The sequence below is a fragment of the Triturus cristatus genome, chromosome 2_1 (genome assembly GCF_964204655.1).
Source record: "Triturus cristatus chromosome 2_1, aTriCri1.1, whole genome shotgun sequence".
Classification (NCBI taxonomy): Eukaryota; Metazoa; Chordata; class Amphibia; order Caudata; family Salamandridae; genus Triturus; species Triturus cristatus.
The window spans coordinates 991,200,598-991,222,069 of record NC_140581.1 but is presented as its reverse complement, the minus strand read 5'-3'; the positions used below and the strand labels follow the sequence as shown (position 1 = coordinate 991,222,069).

At 48.1% G+C, this 21,472-nt stretch overlaps 1 protein-coding gene across 2 annotated transcripts in view; it reads left to right on the top strand.

Moving 5' to 3' along the window:
• FOCAD (focadhesin) overlaps positions 1-21,472 on the top strand; it is a 1,730,079-nt gene that overhangs the window by 1,382,715 nt on the left and 325,892 nt on the right. The gene's annotated exons all lie outside the window — the stretch shown is intronic.

The following is a 21,472-nucleotide window of genomic DNA, read 5'->3' as shown; positions in this document are numbered from 1 at the left end:
GTACCAGTCTTCTGCTACCTTGACGACTGACTGTTGAAGGTAAGCTAACCGCAGGCAGTCATCAACCACCTCCAGATGATGACAAACCTCATAACATTGTTGGGATTCACTATCAACGAGCCTGACTCATTCTCAGAACACTCCCTTTCATAAGAACCATTCTGGATATGGTACGTTTGCACCTTTCCTCTGGAACAGAGAGTACGGGACAATCTGGTTATGATACCAATGTTTCAACCTCTCTCCTAAATGTCACTATGGCTGACTCCGAGTCTGCTAGTGTTGCATGCCAGATGGCTCATTCGGGCTCTTCAGTGGGACCGGAAACTCTGTTGGGAACAACATCAGGGAAATCTGTTGGATTGTATCCAGATTTCGGAGGAGACTGCAAAGGATCTGCACTGTTGTCTACTGGACCACAATTGGGTCAAAAGCAGGCACTTCTCATTCCTCCCAGAGCTGATGGTGGTCATGGATTCATCACTACTGGACTTATCCATCTGGAGAGTTGGAGATCAGAGGACTCTGCTCTCCAGTGGAGACTCTACTCCACATCAACTTATTGGAGTTAAGGGCGGTTTGCTTTTGTTTCAGGCCTTCCTGCCAGCCATCAAAGGAAGCAGGTGCAGGTGCTCATGGACACCACCACCACAATGTGACACTACCACAAGCGAGCTGGGGTGGGACCCTGAGCCCTATGCCCGTGAACTTTGCAACTCTGGAAGTGCCTGGACCATCGAGGAATTTTTCTGGTGGTGAAACATCTGGCAGGATCTTTTAACACCAGGGTGGACAACCGCAGCCACAGGCACCTAGCGGATCACAAATGGCAGTTGCACCTGGAAGTGGCACAGGCTATTTTCCAGCAATGGCGAGAACCCTGGCTTGATCTTTTAGCCACCACCGAGAGCAAGCAATGTCAACACTTCTGCTCGCTGGAAATTTTGAAAGCTACTCTTGCTTGGAACGGTCTTCCATCTAGAGTGGAGCTCAGGACTCATTTATGCCTTCCCTCCACTGCTTCCCTTGCCCTGAGTTCTGAAGAAGATCAGAGATGACCGGACCAAAGTCATCCTAGTGGCACCGTATTGGGCCAGTGGAATGTGATACCTAGAAGTACTGGGCATAAACATTTGTCTTCGGATAAAGCTGCCCCTTCTGGAGGTTCTTCTGTTGCTTCTGAAGGATCTTCTGTCACTTCCGAAGGATCCTCTGTTGCAGCATTATGGCACAGTGCTTCACTCGAACCTGTTCAATCTACACCTACATGCGTGGAGGTTGAATGGAGACAGTTGACTGCTTTTGATCTCCCACCTTAAGGCATGGATGCCACCCTTGGTGCCAAGCGCCCATCTCAGATGTTCATTTATGGTGGGTGCTGGGATACGTTTGTGGCCTAGTGTGAAATCTGCAGCACAGCCCCTTTGCAAGCTGAGATGTGGGATATTTTGTTACTTGTTTTGTCTTTGGCCCAGCAAAGCCTTGCAGTGGGTGGTATTAAAGGTTATCTGTTGGTCCTCTGTGCCTTTTTGAGTTTGCTGGATCAACCGTCTTTGTTTAAGTTTCAGTTGTGATGCTGTTTATTAAAGGTTTCACTTTCTTTTCCTCACTAACTGTTCACGATACCACACTGGGATCTCAATTTAGTCCTCCTAATGTTCCTCATGTGCACTCCCTTCAAGCTAATGTGTAGCTGCTTGCTGATTCTTCTGAGTCTCAAAATGGTCTTTCTCACTGCGATCACTTCAGTTCATCGCGTGAGTGAGCTCCGGCCTCTCTAAGTGCAGCTTCCCTACACAACTTTTTTTCCAGAGAAACTAGAGTTTAGAACCAGGGCGGCATTTTTACCAAAATTCTTGACTCCTTTTCACGTTAGCAAATTCATCATTTTCCCAACTTTCTTTACTCTGGCTCACACCTTGAAAGAGGAAGAGAGGCTCCATCAAGTGAACCCCAAAAGAGCCGTAAGCTTTTACATTGATCATACCAAAGATCATTGGTTGTATGATCAGCTTTTTGTTTGGTTCTCTGGGATAAAGAAATGAAAGGCTGTGCAGAAAAAGACTCTATGAAGGTGGATTGTCCATTGTCGTAAAATCCGCTATGTGTTGGCCACAAAGCAGCTTACAGAAGGTGTGAGAATCTGTTCCACCAAAGCTAAGGCTGCCACCACTCTGTTAGCACACGGAGTGGCAATCCTTGAATTTGTCAGGCCACGACGTGTTTGTCAGTACATGTTCACAAAACACCATCCGCCTTGAAAGTCGGGTCCAATGGGAAGGGCATTTCGCCCATTCGGTCTTGAACAATTTTCTGGTCTGAGCCCATTCCACAGACCCTCCACCTGTCGAGGTACTGTTTGGCCTCTATTCTAAAGCTCCTGAATCTGTGGTTAGAAGTACCTGTCAGAAGAGTAAGTTACTTACCTTCGGTAATGCTCTTTCTGGTGGATACTCTAACAGCAGCTCTTCGCTGCCCTACTACATCCCTGTTCTGTGGAGTGATCTTTTCTTGCCCTCTGGAAAGGTCCCAATTTAGAAATCTGCACACTGGTACCTCCAGTTGTTTTGGCGCAGAAAGGGTAAAGTAAGAAACTGATATCTGAAAGAGACACGTTAGTTATAGATTCCTTACCTTAGAATATCCCCAGGCGTCAGACTGGATCCGGAAAGTTTTTTGTAGCAGTACCCCTGCACGTCAGTAGGTGGCGTCGTGCCGCTCCGCGTCCGTCACTGGCGTCGTAAGCACCGAGATGACGTCACGGAGACTACTTAGGCACCACCCATGCGCGCTGACGACAGTTCTTTCTTTTTCCGCGTCAGCAAGCGCAGATCCGGATAGAGCACGTACCTTAATCACTTTTTTACTACTCTTTTGAGACTTTTTGTCTCCCCTTTTTTCTCCTGGTGCACGTAGGGATGCCTGGCTTTAAGTCTTGTGGGGCCTGCCATCGCAACATGTCGGTGGCGGACCCCCATGATGTTTGCCTCTACTGCCTGGAGACCGAACATGACTCCTGGTCCTGCAGGGACTGTCGAGCCATGGCCCCGAAGGCCTTGAGGGAGCGGCGCCGGAAGCTGCTGGAGGTCCAGCGCTCATCCCAATGCTGCTCCAGGTCCAGGGACCATTCCCGGGACCGCTCGCGGGGCCACAGTCGTCGCTTTTTGGGCTCCAAGTCTTCGCCCTCGGATTCTGGTAAGCGACGACATAAAAAGAAATCGAAGAAGCGTGTTCGCTCTCCGACGTCCCCCCGTCGGTCCTCGGATGCGGACGAGGGGGACAGGGGTTCTGCCCCTGTGGCTCCCTTGGAGCTTGGGAGTCCTGCGGCCTACCCGCCTTACCCGGGTCTGTTGGCGACTCCAGAACAGGTGCAAGAGTTTCTTGCCACCATGGAGCGCCTTTTTAGGCCTCTGGCTCCCACCGGCGCGCCTTCGGGCCCCGCGGCCCTGCGTCCAGATCCTGTTGGCCCGTCAGCGCCGCCGGCGGATCCAGCTTCAGCACCACAGGATCCTACGCCGTTGGCTCCGGCCCTGGCGCCACGAGGACCGGTACTGCCGGCTCCGGCCCCAGCGCCGCCCTCGGCTCCGCCTCCGGCGCCACAGAGGGTGCCGTTCGTTCCACCCTTGCCCCGGTTCCAGGACTATTTCGTTCCTACCTGGGATCCGCATTGGGAGATGGCGCCAACCCGGCCGGCGCCATTCACGGTGCAGTTTCCGACGCCGTATGTCCCTTCTCCGGCTCTGCCGCCGCGACCGGTTTCTTCTGCAATGGAGGTGGAGGATGACTGGGAGGGGTCCGAGGACCCTCTTGCCCGTCAATGTGACTCCGAGCAGGACTGGGTGGACGATCTGGAGGACGCCGGCGACCTCGATGTCTCTTCTGACCTGGGGTTTGCCTCTCCCCCACCTACGATGGAGGAGGGCGCTTCCTACACGATGGTGCTCCATCGGGCTGCTGAGGTCCTCAACCTTGATCTTCCCACGGTGGCCCTCAAAACTAACCTCCTTACTGAGGTGGTCCAGACGGCGTCGACTTCGTCGGAGTCACTGCTTCCCTTCAACAACGCCCTCACGGGCGTCCTGTTGGGCACTTGGTCGCGGCCGGCCACAGGGGCCCCTGTGGATAAGAATGTTGCCAGGCGTCACCGCCCGGTGCCTGGTGACCCCGCGTTTCTGACCACTCATCCCACGCCTGAGAGTCTGATCATCCAGGCCTCGACATCGCAGAGTTCCTTTCCCATGGCTCCACCGGATAAGGACTCTAAGAAGCTAGAGCGGTTTGGTAAGCGGTTGTTCTCGTCGGCCAGCTTGGCGCTGCGGTCGGTGAACACCGCCTGCTTGTTGGGCCGCTATTCCCACGCGGTGTGGGACACGGTTGCTCAGGTGTTACCTCAGTGTCCTGAGGAGGTCCATGCTGTGCTTTCCCAGGCGGTTGCTGAGGGTAAGGATGCGGCTAAGTTCGCCATTCGGTGTGGTTTGGATACCGCTGACTTGTTGGACAGGGCGATTTCTATGACTGTGGCGCTGCGTCGCCACGCCTGGTTGCGGTCCACTGGGTTCTCGCCTGACGTCCAGAGCTCGCTCATGGACATGTCCTTTGATGGCACTCGCCTGTTTGGCGATAAGGCCGACAGTGCGCTGGAGCGATTTAAGGACTCGCGGGCCACGGCCAAGTCCTTGGGTGTTTCCACTAAAGGCCCAGCCACTCCTGGGTTTCGTTCCTTTCGTGGCCAAGGCAGGGGCACCCAGGCACGTTCCTTCAACAAGCCTGTGCAGAACCAGCCTTAGCGTGGCCGCGGCTTCCGCAGGGGCGGCTCTGGGAATCAGCGTGGGGGGCAGTCCACCTCCGTCCCCGCTGCTTCTACCTCTAAACCTTCCTACTCCGAGCTTTGTCGAGCACCCCATGCCGGTGGGTGGCAGGATCCGCCACCACCTCCACCACTGGCGCGATATCACATCGGACAAGTGGGTGTTGCAGATCATCCGCAGAGGTTATTCTCTTCCCTTTCAGTCCTCCCCATCCCGCCTTTCCACCTCGGTGCCACCGCATGTCGGGGGATCACTTGCTGCTTCTCAAGCAGGAAGTTACAGCCCTCTTGGCCAAGGGGGCCATCGAGCGCGTTCCTGGGCCAGAAGTAGGACGTGGTTGTTATTCCCACTACTTTCTGGTCCCCAAGAAGGACAAAGGGGGCCTGCGCCCCATCTTGGACCTCAGGAACGTCAATCGCTTCCTCCGGAAGGAGAAGTTCAAGATGTTGACTCAGGTATTGGCTGCCCTCGACCCTGGAGACTGGATGGTAGCGTTATACTTGCAGGACGCATATTTTCACATCCCCGTCCTGCCGGCCCACCGGCGTTACCTGCGGTTCACGGTAAGCTGCGAGCATTTTCAATTTGCCGTGCTCCCCTTCGGCCTTATCAGCGCCCCTCGGGTGTTAACAAAAGTGATGGCGGTGGTTGCAGCTCACCTGCGCAGGTCAGGGGTGTCAGTCTTCCCCTACCTCGACGACTGGTTGTTGAAAGCGGGCTCGCCCCAGACAGTCATCACCCACCTTCAGACTACGGCCGACCTCCTGCATTTGCTGGGGTTCTCCATCAACGTGCCAAATTCGCACCTGAGTCCCTCTCAGAAGCTCCCCTTCATCGGAGCGGTTATGGATTCGACACTGTTTCGGGTTTATCCTCCCGAGCAGCGAGTCCGGGATATTCAGGCTATGATTCCGATCTTTCAGCCTCTCTCCCGGGTTTCAGTCAGGATGACCCTCCGGCTCCTGGGCCTGATGGCCTCCTGCATCCTGCTAGTGCAACATGCCAGATGGCATATGTGGCCTCTGCAGTGGGACCTGAAGTTCCAGTGGGCGCAGCATCAGGGCAACCTGTCCGATCATGTCCAGATCTCGGAGGGCACTGCACGACAATTGCAGTAGTGGATCACGAATTGCGATTGGGTCAGTGGCAGATCCCTCTCCCTTCCCCACCCGGAGCACACAGTGGTGACGGATGCGTCCCTCCTGGGATGGGGAGGCCACTTGGGAGAGGCGGAGATCAGAGGACTCTGGTCTCCAGCGGAGTCCCGGCTCCATATCAACCTTTTGGAGCTTCGGGCGATCCGGCTTGCACTGAAAGCATTCTGTCCGGGGAAGTGTGGTGGAGGTGTTCACGGACAACACCACCGCCATGTGGTATTGCAACAAACAGTGCGGGGTGGGGTTCTGGACCCTATGTCAGGATACTCTGCACCTCTGGACATGGCTGGAACTTCAAGGCATTACCTTGGTGGTTCAACACCTGGCAGTTTCTCTGAACGCCAGGGCGGACGAACTCAGCCGCTGGTGCTTGATGGATCACGAATGGTGTCCTCACTCGGACGTGGCGCAAGGTCTCTTTCTGCAGTGGGGACAGCCTTGGTTAGATCTATTCGCCACCGAGGAGAATGCGCAATGTCATCAGTTCTGCACGTTGGAATTTCCAAGGCGGCACCTGCTCGGCAACACTTTTTGTCGCGAGTGGAGTTGCGGTCTGTTGTACGCCTTTCCGCCTATACCACTTCTGCCCAGAGCGCTGAAGAAGATTCGGCGCGACCGTGCCCAAGTCATCCTTGTGGCTCCGGCTTGGGGACGAAGATACTGGTATCCCGAGCTACTCAGCATGGCGATCGATCCCCCGATCCGTCTGCCTCTTCGGGAGGATCTTCTGTTGCAGCAGCAGGGGATGGTCCTCCACCCGAACATATCCAGCCTCCACCTCCATGCGTGGATATTGAGCGGCGACAGTTGACAGCTTTCGATCTTCCTCCCGAGGTCTGTGATGTCATTCTGGCAGCCAGGCGTCCCTCCACTGAAACAGTATTCGCCTGCAGGTGGAACAAGTTTGTGGCATGGTGCACAGCGAAGGCTGTGGAACCCTTTCTGCCCCTCTTTCTGAAGTCCTCCTGTTCCTTCTTTCTTTGGCCCAGCAGGGCTCTGCTCTGGGCACTATCAAAGATTATCTTTCGGCTATCTCTGCCTTTTTACAGCTTCCAGATCAGCCCTCTCTTTTTAAGTCCCCGGTTGTTACCGTTTCCTGAAAGGCATTACGCACATGTTTCCTCCTGTGCCGTGCATAATGCCTCAATGGGACTTAAAACTTGTCTTGACATATCTGATGTGCGCTTCCTTCGAGCCCCTTCATAACTGTCCTTTGCGTCTTCTTACTCATAAGATGGCTTTCCTGGTCGCTATCACCTCTGCCAGAAGAGTGAGTGAGCTCCGGGCTCTTTCTTCCAAACCTCCTTTTCTTTCTGTTCATCCAGACAAGGTGGTGTTAAGGACCCGTCCTTCTTTTTTGCCAAAGGTGGTCACGCCCTTCCACATCGGGCAGACCATCACTTTGCCTACCTTCTTTCCGCCTCTGCATCCTTCGAGGGAGGAAGAGAGGCTCCACCGTCTGGACCCAAAACGTGCGCTCGCATTCTATTTAAAGCGTACACAGCAGTTCCGGGTGGATGACCAGCACTTTGTTGGCTACATGGGCTCCAAAAAAGGTCGGGCTGTGCACAAACGGACCATCTCTTGGTGGGTCGTTCTCTGCATCAAAGCATGTTACTCCTTGGCTAAAAAGGAGCCTCCTTTGGGGCTGCGTGCTCATTCTACCAGGGCAACTGCAGCCACTACTGCTTTGGGACGTGGTGTCCCCGTGCAGGACATTTGTCAGGCAGCTACATGGGCCTCGCTGCAGACGTTTACCAAGCATTACTGCCTTGACAGTCAGGTCTGGAGAGACGGCTTCTTTGGCCGATCTGTTCTCCGTGACTTTCTGGTGTAATCTATTCGCAGACCCACTACCGGGGTTGATAATGCTGGGGTATCTATTCTAAGGTAAGGAATCTATCACTAACGTGTCTCTTTCAGATGCACAAGTTACTACTTGTGTAACGATATATCTGTAAGAGACATTAGTTAGGGATAGATTCCTTACCGCCCAACCCATCCTCCCCGTTCTGCGAACTGATTCTAGGGTTAAGGTCATCCCCCTTTCAGGGCCCTAGTTTCATGGCACCAGTGGTCAGTTTCTTGCATGGCTCTGCGTTCCTGGTGCGGAAAGTCGTGTACAGAACTGACGTCAGCGTGCATGGGTGGCGCCTAAGTAGTCTCCGTGACGTCATCTCGGCGCTTACGATGCCAGTGACGGACTCAGAGCCGCACGACGTCACCTACTGACGCGCTGGGGTACTGCTACAAAAAACTTTCCGGATCCAGTCTGACGCCTGGGGATATTCTAAGGTAAGGAATCTATCATTTAACTAATTTCTCTTACAGATATATCGTTACACAAGTAGTAACTTGTGCATTAGAGTGTAGGAGTGACGTTTATGTGTGGCTGTGCTCCATCATTTCCAGGGCGGTACGTAGTCAACGCAGAGCCACGCAGCGCATAAGAGCACTGCTGGGAAACCTCTGGATCCAGTCTGGCACCTAGAGGATATTCTAAAGGTGATGAATCTGCAGGTAGGTGGAGTATCCACCAGAAAGCTTTACCAAAGGTTAGTGGATTGTTCTAATAAAAAAAAATTACATAGTTGGTGGTTATCTTTTAAAGACCTGACATGGATCTGGGCGCCCTGGACCTAAAAAATAAAATAAAGTACCATGAATATTACGGAGAGCTTTGAAACACTGTAAATTACATGGATGAAATGGGATTCTTGGATTTATTATCCTAGGACTATTATTTTAACTATTCTTTTACTCCCCAAATCCGATATTGTTTGACTGTCTTACTTTGGTTAAGTATTGAGAAACACTTAAATACGTCTTTTCTATTGTTCTATTCCATCGATACCTTTATATTTAGCAGCACAAGCCTCTTCGTCCTGTGCTGCATGCAAACAGTGTGTGACCTCTCACTTGTGCCCTAGTCATTTTGTAATTTGTGTGATATAACAAGCGCGTTTAGTTCGATCTTAAGTCATATCTTCTTCGTGGGTAATCTCTATAAATTTATAAATGGTAGTACATTTCTGCGTATGTGCTTTATCCCGCATATTTTAAGTGTACGTTCTCAAACTTTAAAGCAAATTAACGGAGACACCATGCCAATCGGAGGCACAATTTTCAGCTAATTATGCTAAATCTTAAGCCAGTTAGTCAAATCTGCCGCAATATAGTACATTTAACTGAAAACACTGCCCTAACAATGGGTTTGAAAATTACTGCAAATGGTGTGGGATTGTTATTGGTACTAGAAAGATATATTGAACCATTCTAAAAAATTATAGGACATTTCACTTTGCATCCTCTTTAATAATGTTTACAGCTAACTCGAAAAACGAGTATGCTACATTTAGGACATCATGAGTGGTCTCCAAGGTTCGGCTTTATGTTAGCGATGGCACACAAGGAAACAAGAACTCTTGCTAAATTCTGGAACCTCATCTGCATACAGGTCAACATTCGTTTCAAGTGATATGCATTTAAATTCTTGAGAATTATTTACCGCCTGTATGTGCATTTGACGTTGCTCCAGCGGAAAAGGGCAAATTTACATATCCTCCCTGCGTCACAAACCCGTCATCACGCTTACTCATTCATACACTCATTCATTGGTGGGGCCCATAACACCAACACTCATACGTCTCACTTTGAATCTGCACACAGGAGGAAAGAAGCGCTGGACATGTGGGGTCCCTTGTTACCTATGGGAGGAAAATTCTTTACATTATATACATTGGTACCTATAGAATCCTAACTTTAACATCAAGGCACTCCACCACTTGGTCGACGGACCAATTAGTTGGACTGGTTGATGGTGATTTAGAACCAGCTAAAACACATTAAAGCTTCGGAACCTTTGATTAATCAATACCTTATTAAAAGAATCACAGACTCATTTTTTGTTAATCAATATTTAGTTTATCTAATTAATTCGCTTTCATTGGCATAGTCGAACTTCAATCAAATCAGAATTTTCAATGAGTATCTTTGTCACGAATTTACATAACAATCATATTTACCTACATTTTGATACCGGTGGCCATTTTCAGAAACCCGTCAGCCCTGCATAAATTAAATCCCTTCTGGTGAAATCGTCCAATCAACTCAGGCTAAGACCCAAATAAGTACGGAAAAAGTTATTTCGCTCAGCACGACACAGTCCCAAAGGTAACTAAGGACTAGGTAATCGTGCCAGCAACTCGACCCTCCTCACCATCAGTCACCGACGGAAATTTGGAACGCACTTACACCCACCCTCTTGTAAAGTTCCCCTTATATAGTAAATTCTAGGATAATAAGCAACATTTCTAGGAGTAGAAGTGTTCTGATTGGCCAAATCCGTGAATTTTGAAATACTGAACTCTGTTCCCAGGTTTTCTTGGTTCTCAGGGAATCAAACATGTCATCCCTTGATTTGTATTCTTTTGTATAGTTCTCATGTGAAAAGTTCCGAAGTAACAACATGTAGACCTCCGGGTACAGTACAGGTCGCTATTGTATTTTCAGTCATTCACTCTAGCCAAGTCCTGGCAATCCTCCACGTTCCTATCCTTGACAAGGAACACGTAGTGTTGTTGTTAGAGGTCGCCTGGAGATCTTCAGAGCCATCCGATTCTGCGCAGTAGACATCGCGCTCAAATGACGGTGGCCACTTCCAAACTCCATTTTGAATATCACGGCCTAGTAGGCCCGAATGCCAACTTAAGCAAAAACAAACATAAAAGTAATTAATATACGAAATGAAGATTCTAATGTTTAAACCCACACTAATCCCGATATATATTAGTACTTTCCTAGCTTATAGCAACATTTAAAGCAATAATACTCACCATACCGCAATATTGGAAGCACAAACCATTACAAAAGCAACAATAAATCGTGCAATTTTCTATTTCAACACACCCTAGAGTTAAATTGCGTACCATGGTTAATCATTTAATTATTTAGCCATGCAATTAGTATTTTAGTCTTAGGTGTAATTTGTTTTTATGAAGGTGTAAGGTTGATTAATAATAACACTCCAAACGATTAATATAGGTTAATATTTAGAATGGTTACGTAATTAGTAATTTTCATGCAAAATAGAGAAGGTATACAAAATTTTGCTTTACCTGCTCCACCAACGTGTTTACGTTAAATATCAAAGGGGGAGATTAGACATTCCCGTCTGATCTTGCCTGACACAGAGCTGTTCTGTGTCCGTTCAAACGATTTAGCAACCCTAGAATTTCTATTTTTAATTAAGTCTCTAAGTGGTTATTACCAATTTATCGGATGGTATTGTCTATGGATTACATCCACTCCAATTAGCGAGTTGCAAAATGAAATGCACTAGTGTGTCTCAGACACATTTAGTGATTCCCAATGGGTTGCAAATGACCTACCTCATTAATATTCATGAGGTAGGTCGCAATTTGCAATCCATTGGGAATGGCCTGATACCACAGGGATGGTGGCCAGTGGGGAACAGCAAACCAGCATGTCTGTGCCTGCTTTTTAACCCCTTGAGTGGCCATGACGAGATGGTCTCGTCATGGGCCGCGGTTGCGCTGTGCCCATGACGAGACTATCTCGTCATGAACCCCGCCCGCTAATTCAACGCCCGGCACAGGGCGGGGAAAGGGCGGGGCACACAAGGGGTTAATAAAGATTTTTTTCTTTTTTTTTAATGCGACCCATTTACCATAAAGGGAAACGGAATGCATTAATAAACGAAAAATGAAAAGTTTCCTTTTTATATTTTTAAGAGTGGCCAACGGTCCGTGGGACCACTGTCTGCTCTTAAAAAATGTGTACACCCACATCCATCCCATTTGCGAATGGGTTATCACCTCTTTCATGGAGTTGGTAAAGTATGAATGTTTAACGACCGCATTCCAGTCGCAAAACATTCATGCATGCGCCTGTGAATCGCTGTTAGGAAGCGGCGCCCTTGGCAGGTCACTTCCTAATAGCGACTCACAGACCCTATTTTGCAAGTCAGTAATAGGTTACCAACTCGCAAAATAGGATTAGTACATGCGAGAACCCATTTTAGCGGTTGCAAACCGCTAAAAACGGTCGTACATCTGGCCCATAATCCGTAAACTCATTTAGAGCTTGGAGGGTAGCCTGCCAGCCAGCTGGTGTCGTGGTAGAGGCCTCCTCCTGTCATATTTGGTAATGCAGCTGCAGCAAGAGCATTTTCGTCAGAATTCGAAATGGGCAGGGCCACCATGTCGCACGGGCTAGTCTGTATTTTCTTTTTGTTTTGAAGAAACATTCCCCCAAGCAGAGCTTTACAGAGACAAACCCTCAAACAGGGGTTTATTTATGCAAAACAAAACAGTGATTCTGATACATAGAGAGGTTTTGTCCTGCACTTGTGGGGTGGTAGGAGCTTTGATTTTTTTTCTTCTCCAGGACAGGCTTGTCACGCACACTAGCCAAGGGCAGGCAAAAAAAATGCTTTAGATGACCCGCCCCACATGTGTTGGCTTTCCAACCGAAGGACTCAGGAGCCCGCATATGAATGGGCTGCCAGGTATATGGTTTCCAAATTCAGAGCTAGCTGGCCTAGGATATGCCGTCGGAAACTTTTTGGTTCCATCGCCTCTAAATGAGACGATGAAGCGCTGAGGCTGGCCGAGCTAGTGCCCCACTGATTTATCGTGTGATTCCCGCTCTGCCAAGCTAAATGACCCCCAGTCTCTTTCCTGTATCAAGCATTTCTCAGGATTAATTCTGACGAAGACCTACAATGAATGACCATGTGGGAGGATCATTTACACACAAAAAAATCCTATCAAGCCTGAAATGGTGTTTGTGAAATTGCAGCAAAAGCCTTTAGTTACATTCAAGTTAAAGAAAACATTTGTCAGTTCTGCTTTACATGATGTCCTACACTTCCCATGCCAGTGCGATTGAAGGCTAAACTAGAGAAACTGTCAACAGATCGAAGATGTTTTCCTCTATGGGCAATGTGCACGGAAATATTAATTTACCTTCATATCTCGCAGCTTCCGTTAGTGGTCCCAGTTAAGGCAATGAACTAATGTGTTCATAGAGGACCAATGTATATATAAAACAATAAAATAAAAAAAAGATTCACTTTTGTTTAACAGTGAGTCTAACTGAACAGCTTTGGAAATCTGCTCAAATCCCTGCTGTTATTGATGGCGAATCAAAATATGAAACATTGCAGTGTACCAGGTTACATGTTCCATAAAGCATATAGACAGTACATATTTGAATATATTGTATTTTTGTGTACTGTATACAGGCATACAATAGATCTTTCAGACCTCCTTGTGTACAGAAAATCTAAATAGCTATAAAGACTAGGAAGGCATATGAAACCCCGGCCAGGGCGCTCATACATAGTCATTTTAAAGTAAGCCACATCCTGATGCTCCCGAAGGGTGTTTGGCCTAAGTAATGAAGCTGAAATGTAACAAGTAACTTTTCTGAATAGCGTATTCCTCTCACATTCCTGTGTCCTGATAAGTTACATGGTTAGGTTTCAGTACCTTAAATCTAAAAATAGTGGAAAATGTGCTTTTCAACTCAATCGACAGGCTTTGAGGCAAACATAAAATATGTGAAAGGGAAATAAACAGAATGCAACACACACAATCACAAAATGGGCGATCCAGCTATGGCCAGACAATGGAAACTCGAGCATGCAAAGGTGTTATGATCACACCCCCCAGTTAGAGCATCTTCTGATTTACCCTCAAACATACTGAATCAGCAAACAGTTGATATAACAATTATGGCTGCCTCTTATTCAGCAAAAGAGTCAGTTTTTGATTGATGTCTGCTGTCGTGTCTCTTGACGTGTCTCTTCAGAACAGACTCACAGGAGACAGGTAAGGATCGATGATACTTTATTCTAGTACAGGATGTTCTCCCCGTGCCCACGCACGTCTGCCCACGTCGTTCCCTCACTCTGTAATGCCCTCCCACACCCCTTGACCGGATGTGGTGTCCGGTTCCCTAAGTGTCCATCTAGTGTCTTGCAGAGTCCTAGTGCCCTGCACCCAGGTCACTACATCTCCCCCTTTTGTCACGAAGAAGTGACAAGAAAAGTGAAACACAGAGATGTGTAGATATAGATAGATGCAAAGTCTTCCCGGGCACAGGTCGGTGTGCCATTATCACATTTCTTCTATTAGTCTTTTTGGACGTCTGCATGCTCTTTTCTGGCTTGCTTCCGTCTGTTGCTCTTCTGCTCGCCCCTCACCGCAGTTATGCTCCTGCTCTTCTTGTTCTGCTGTTTCCTTATCCTGGTCTTCTCTTTTTTCCTCTTTTAGTTCTTTGAAATGTGAACTGTTTCGTGTTATCCGCTGATGTGCTGACTCTGCCGTGATCATTGGTCCCTTTACTTTCGTTACTGTTAGCGGGTCTTTGGAGAACGTGCTGTCTGATTCTCTTTGTTGCCGCTGACGTTCTACCACCGTGTCTCCTTCCTTTAGGTCTGACACGCTGGCGTGTCGCTTGGCGTCTGCATATCTTTTCATTTTTTTCTTCTCCTCTTTGTCTCTTTCTGCAATGCTGCTGTGATCCTGTGTTATTGTTGCCTCTATTTGCGGTAGCCTTGTTCTACTTGTTCGTCCCAGTACTAGCTCTGCAGGGCATCTTCCTGTGGAGTTATGGGGTATGTTTCTGTAATCACGCAGAACCTGGCACAGAGCTTGGCCAAGTGAAATTTGCGCCAGTTTTGCTCTTTGAACTGCCTTTTTGATGTTTCCCATGAACCTCTCCACCATTCCATTCGCTTGAGGCCACAGAGGAGTTATCTTCCTGTGGTTTATCCCTAGGTAGGCCATGAATCTGCGGAAGTCTTCCCCTGAGAATGGAGGACCATTGTCTGTTTTTAGTGTTTCCGGTGAACCCCATGCTGCAAAGATGTCATCTAGTATCGGTAGTGTTGCTGTTGCTGATGTCGACGGGACGTGTCGTACTATTGGAAACCGTGAGTATTCATCGATGACCACAAGCAGGTAGTTGCCTGTGTCTAGGGGCCCAAAGAAATCAGCCGCTAGTGTTGTCCACACCGCTCTCGGAAGTTCCGACATTTGTAGTGGTTCATTTCTAGCCGGTGATCCTGTTACTTGACAGAGGTGGCAGGTCGTTATGGTGCTTTCTACCATGTGGTCTAGGCCAGGGAACCATACTTTCTCTCTTATCAGCTTCTTCGTTGCTACTATGCCTCGGTGTGACTCATGAGCCAGGTTTACCAGTTGCCTCCTGAGTGAGCTTGGTATCACTATTCTTGTCCCTCTCATCATTATCCCGATACTTGTCTCTGACAGTTCCTCATTAATCTTCTTGAGAGCTAGCACTTCTTCCTTGCATACTCCTGTTCCCCAGGTGCAATTATTGTTGACATCCCTCCATCTCTGCCTTCTTGTTCTCTCCAAGGCCGTTTGCATCGTGGCGTCTTTCTTCGTCTCAATTGCCAGTTCTGTTAGTGTTATTGGTGCCGGGGTGTTTTGTTTCAGTACGAAATTGTGGTACTCCTCTGCCATCGATGTCGTTTCATGGGCTTGCGGTAGTGGGTGTCTCGATATGTAATCTGCCGGGCTGTGTTCTTTCCCTGGCTTGTGCACAATCGTGAAGTCATAATCCATCAACCTTATGCCCCAGCGTTCAATCCTGGGCGGCATTTTAGCTGACGGGCTACCATAGATCGTCACTAGCACCTGGTGGTCAGTTATGATGGTGAATAACTTCCCGTAGATAAACATGCGGTAGTGTTCACACGCCCAAACCACTTCTAGGCTCTCTTTGTCTGGCTGCGAATATGCTCTTTCAATGTCTGTTAAACTCTTACTCGCATACGCAACAATTTTCCTTTGTGAATCTCACCCTGGCAGATGCTGCACTAGTATTGCTCCTAGTCCTACTGGGCTGGCATCAACAGTCAGTTCAGTTCACAGTAGGGGGTCAAAGTAGGCCAGATGTTCCACAGTCACCACCGCTTTTCTTATTTCTTCGAATGCCCTGTTGCATTCCTGAGACCAGATGAACTTCTGTCCTTGTTTGGTCAGTTGTCTTAGTGGTGTGCTCACTGTGGCGAAGTCCTGTATGTACCGCGCACAATAGCTGGCGAGACCTAGAAACGGCCGTACTTCTGCAACGTCCGTCGGGTGGTTTGCATTTTTCAATGTTTCAACTTTGCTTGGGTCTGGCCTCATCCCTCGTTTGGAGAAGATGTGCCCGAAGAACACTAGTCCCCCTCTTCCCAGCTCGCATTTCTCTCCATTTAACGTGAGGCCCGCTCGCTCCAGTTGTGTGCACACTTGACGCAAAGCTGCATCATGTTCTTTGTCTGTTTTTCCAAATACCAAAATGTCATCGCTGTAGTTCAGGCTGTCCCGTACCGGTCTTATCACTTGTCTTATTGTCTCCTGGAATATCTCCGCTGCTGACGATATTCCAAAACTCAGTCGCTTGTAATTGAACAGACCCATGTGTGTGGAAAATGTTGTGATGTACCTGGACTGGTGGTCCAGTTCTAACTGATGGTACCCTTTGCACACGTCCAGCTTCGAGAACCGCCAAGCCCCAGTGAGGCAGCTGATCATGTCATTCAGGTGTGGCCTCGGTTGACGTTCTCTTGCGATTGCGGTATTCGGGATCCTCATGTCCACACAGATGCGGATCTTTGAGGTGTTCTTCTTAGGGACTGCCACAATCGGGGACACCCAAGGCGTCGGTCCTTCAGCAGGTTCAATTATATCCTGTGCCAGTAAGCTTGTTATCTCTTCCTCAACTTGTGGTTGTAGGTGAATTGGTACTCGTCTGTGATGCTGGGCCACTGGCTTGATAGCTTCATTTATATGTAATGTTATCTGTTTTCCTTTTAGCTTGCCAAGACCCTTCAATATGGGTATTCTAGTAGGATATTTTCCGTTTCCGACATGTGGTATGTCATTGCCAGTAGCCCCATTACCTGGGCCGTCACGTTGCTGAGCAGGCATGGTGCTGGGATGTCACCCTTAAGCACATGTATTTCATCTTGGTATGATTTGCCTTTGTACGTCAGAGTCTCTGTAAATTTTCCCATGTTTTCTACCGGCCGTTTGGAACCCCACGTGAACACGTCCACAGTTGACGGTGATAGCTGTGGTTTCACCATCATTTTTTGGTATTCTGACATGCAAATGATGTTGCAGGTTGCTCCACTGTCAAGCACAAACTTTGCTTGGTGGTTTCCTACGCCGATGTCCACAGTGGCCGTTTTCTTTATTTGTTGTTTTTCCACGAGATGCACATGCTCTGTCTCTTTGTCCTCTCTTGGTGCGTCCGACATCAGATATAGTCTCGCCTCTCTCACAGGTGCTGCCGTCTCTTCTGACTCATTGGAGGAGCTGCGATTTGCCGTGTCCATGTGTCATGCGTATCTGTTACTGGTCATCCGTGGTCTCATTGTTCTGCCTCTTTCACTTCTGAATTGTCTGTTCATGCACGTGCTTGAGAAGTGATTGTCCCTGTTGCACTTCCTGCACTTCTGACCCATTGCACCGACATGCAGGAACTCTAGGCCACATCGATAGCACGTTTGTTCGCCCTGCTCCGTGGCCCGTGTTTCCGTGCGAGCCATCGTCAATATATTCTCCAACGTCGTTGGTTCCTTCAGAACGCGTGCTCTGAACTCCACTGATTTACACCCTTCGATGATGCGCAGTCTTATTGCTTGCTCATTGTCGAACTTGTCAAACTCGCAATATGCGACCAGCTTCCTTAGTCTCGTTGCAAAGTCGCCCAGGCTCTCTTCTCCCTGCTGGCATGCTGTGTTGAATGTATATCTTTCAAAATCGACATTGCGTTGGGGGTCAAACTTTTGTGTGAGACACTGCATCACTCCCTTATAATCCGTGGTCTGGTCAGTAGGGAATGTTAATAAAAGATCTTCTATTTCATCCCCTGCTAGATTCAGTAGTATGTGCAGTTGCTTGCTATCCGGGACGTCTGTGGCGCTCAAATTTCCGGACCCATCTTTCCCACCTGATGCCCGCTTGTGGCTCCGATAGGCTGAACGGTAACGGCCTGTGGAAGATGGCTTGCGTGCTCTGCTTCTCCTCGTTGTCGCTCATTTTCTTATTTTTTTTTTCATTTCTTTGTTTCTTTAGTTTTTTTCCTTTATTGTGCTTTATTTCCCTCTTTTGTCAGCTATTTGCGCCTTTATTGCACTTTCTCCTTGTTTTTCAATGTATTTCAATGGCCGCCTGACTTCAAAATGGCCGCCTCTGAGTCCTGGCTTCTGATGGGCTCAGTTGCCTGACTTCAAGATGGCTGCCGTAGTCTCGCGAGGTTTCTTTTGTCTCTCTTGCTTCGCCTGACCTCTTAAAATGGCCACTGCTCGTTTCTGCCTTCTGATTGGCCCGGGATGCCTGACTCTAAAATGGCCGCAGTAGTCTTGCGATAGTTTGTTCAAACTAACGCGCGCCTTCCTTCTCTCAGCGTTAGATTAATACGAGCGCTCTTGGGTGCTGGCGCTTATTTGCTTTTCTGCTCGCTGACGGATGCCCTCTTATTTCTTTTATTTCCTCACTATGCACAGCCTCAACAGCGCGCTTACCGATGTGTCGGTCGGGGTGGGCTCCCGCGTCGCGCTGTTTTCTGGCTGCACTGCTCGGACCAGGGTGGGATCCTGGCTCCGCTTTTCTTTCCCCGTCACACCACTCTGCACAAGTGTTTCTTGAGTTGGCCAGCGGACCAGAGTGGGCTCCTGGTTCCGTCGCGCTTCTTCTCCAGGAAACAGACGTTCTGATCCACTTCTGCCCTTCATATCCCACCTTCATTCGTCAGATGTCGTGTCTCTTCAGAACAGACTAACAGGAGACAGGTAAGGATCGATGATACTTTATTCTAGTACAGGATGTTGTCCCCATGCCCACGCACGTCTGCCCACTTCGTTCCCTCACTCTGTAATGCCCTCCCACACCCCTCGACCGGATGTGGTGTCCGGTTCCCTCAGTGTCCATCTAGTGTCTTGCAGGGTCCTAGTGCCCTGCCCCCAGGTCACTACATCTGCATTTTGCGGTTCTTACCAAATGAGTGCAACTAACTCTCTGCTACAACCATTAAGTATTTGATCCATTCCAGTCAGCCAGCGGCAGCTTGAAACTTCCATTCAGAATAATTAAGTAGTTTGTGAGCTCGGCACTCACAGCTGCAATTTTGAACGTACGTTTGCTTTTCTTTCTCGAAAGGTGTTTGTTGACAACATGTCTTTACAGAAACGTTGGTTTCTGTCTTGGCTGCAGTGCCTGAAACTGACTTGTGTGTGCAGAACACATAAAATAAAATGTAGTTAAGAAAATGGAAAAGCAGCCCTATCAAAATCAAAAATAGCAGATACCAAGCCCTTGATCTTCAAATGCGTAGCAAATATAAATAAAATAGGCCACCAAGCATCGCAACTATATAAAATACTCCAACTTCAAAAGTCCAAACTCAACAACAAAACGAAGGATTACTGGGACAAACTGACACACCCCCGTTAAACGAACAGGAGTGGAATAATCTGTGGTCCGTAGCCACCCGAAATAAGATCACCCCAGTCTTAGCCCAAACTAAACTCTGGCTGCTCCACAAAACGTTTTGGACCCCAGCCCGCTTACATACATTAGGCCTCAGGGATAGCCCTCTCTGCTGGAACTGCAACACAGGGAAGGGGGACCTAGAACATCTCATCTTCCAATGCCCAACACTCAAGGATTTCTGGGGTAAAGTGTTTGACTTCATAGACAATGTCTTTAAGTGCAAGATTACAAGAGACTTTGCCTTGCTCACCACGGCTTTTATCCGAACCAACCTGCCCGCAGAGGGAGAGAGGGAACTAATGGATCTACTCCTAACAGCGGCGGTCAAACTGGTACTAACGAACTGGAAGGACACATCCAAGACCACCTACAAAGGCTGGCTCAACTGGGTCACCCACCTCAGGGGAGCGGATAATCTGGCGTTGCAATACTCTCCCTGGAAAGCGTCATCCAGGGGCTTGTGGGAAGTTCTGGACAAAGCCCTGGTCCCGTACGATCCACCTTAAGAAACAGCCCCGCACTCGCTTGAGGGCCGTGCTGTACCTACCGTGCAGTGGACATGTCAGGGACTGGAGCAGTCTATCACCAAGTCAGAATGGTATAACTAGCTGTTTGCCTGTCCTATCCTTCTCCTCCGCTTATTCCTAACTTTCCTATCTTAGACCTACCTCACTACAAAAGTATAGCCAGCAAAGGGAGACCCGCCCAGATTGTTACTCTATACTAGGACTATGCCAGCGGTAAACCCATACAACAAATGTATGTATTATGTATAGAAAACTCAAAAAGAAAAAAAGAAAATGAAAACTGAAAATGCAATTGTTTTCAGCCACCCAATGTGTGTGTGTGTGTGTGAGGGGGGGTGTTTTAAATTACACAAGAAAAAAAAATCCATTAACCAAGCTCAGCAATTCATAATTAATCATAAAACAGCCCTGGGAAGAACTCACCTTGGTCAGCATAGGCGCAATGGTGGCCAAGCGCGACATTGCCTGACTCTAGACATTTCTGGAACCATCAACACTGGCCAAATGGCGCTCTGCAATGGACTGGTGTGCCAAGGTAGTCGAGGAGTATGACCATATACACTCCTAGGGACTGCTCCCACGCACACGGAAAGGTCTGGGGGAGGTGGTGATCGTACTACAGCCTGACTGCTGATTGAGACAGCGTCTTTTCTCCGTTGAACACCTACTACTGTGATATTGGAATGCGTTGTACGGTGTACTGTTTGTTACTCCTACTGTTCAATGCATAAAACCTTGATTACAAAAAAAAATCATAACACAGATACTCTGGAAAATTCTGTGAGTCTTCTACATGTTTAATGCAAAACTTACCAACAAACATAAAAAATATTGTAGGTGCAATTTACCATTTCAAGGGACCTGAGCTTTGCTATGTGATCAGTCGGAATAAAAAATGCAAATTTTTCTACTTTTTCGCACCCCCTTTAAACATTTTTTCTCAAGCAATATCAGGACACGTAATGAAAAGAAACTCCAGATAGAGACTTAACGAACGGGTGCCAGGCTCTTCTCTGAGAAGAAAGCGAGAAGGCCGTGAACACAGGTGCAACAAGCTTCTGTAAAAGGCTGACGTCACTAAATCTGCATTTTTCGTTTAGCTTTGTCAACTTAAGAAGGAGACTATTTTTACTTGAACAATCAGGATACATGTTTAGTGTAAACATGCGATTACAATATGGTATTGCATTTAAAATATGTGTAAATATACAATAACGCTAAGACTCTAATAGTGCTTTTAGCAAGGATATAACGAAATTCACACTTTATTACAAACAGATGTGACTACAAGCAATGTCGTTCTCACAGATATTTGTAAAATGTTTGAAGTGCCGTAAATATCTTGTTATTATGACTTCAATTCGATTTGGTACCAGTGTACCCCGCCAGACTCGAAGAACTTTATTTCTTGACTAAGTTCTCCCTCTCGCTGTCCCATC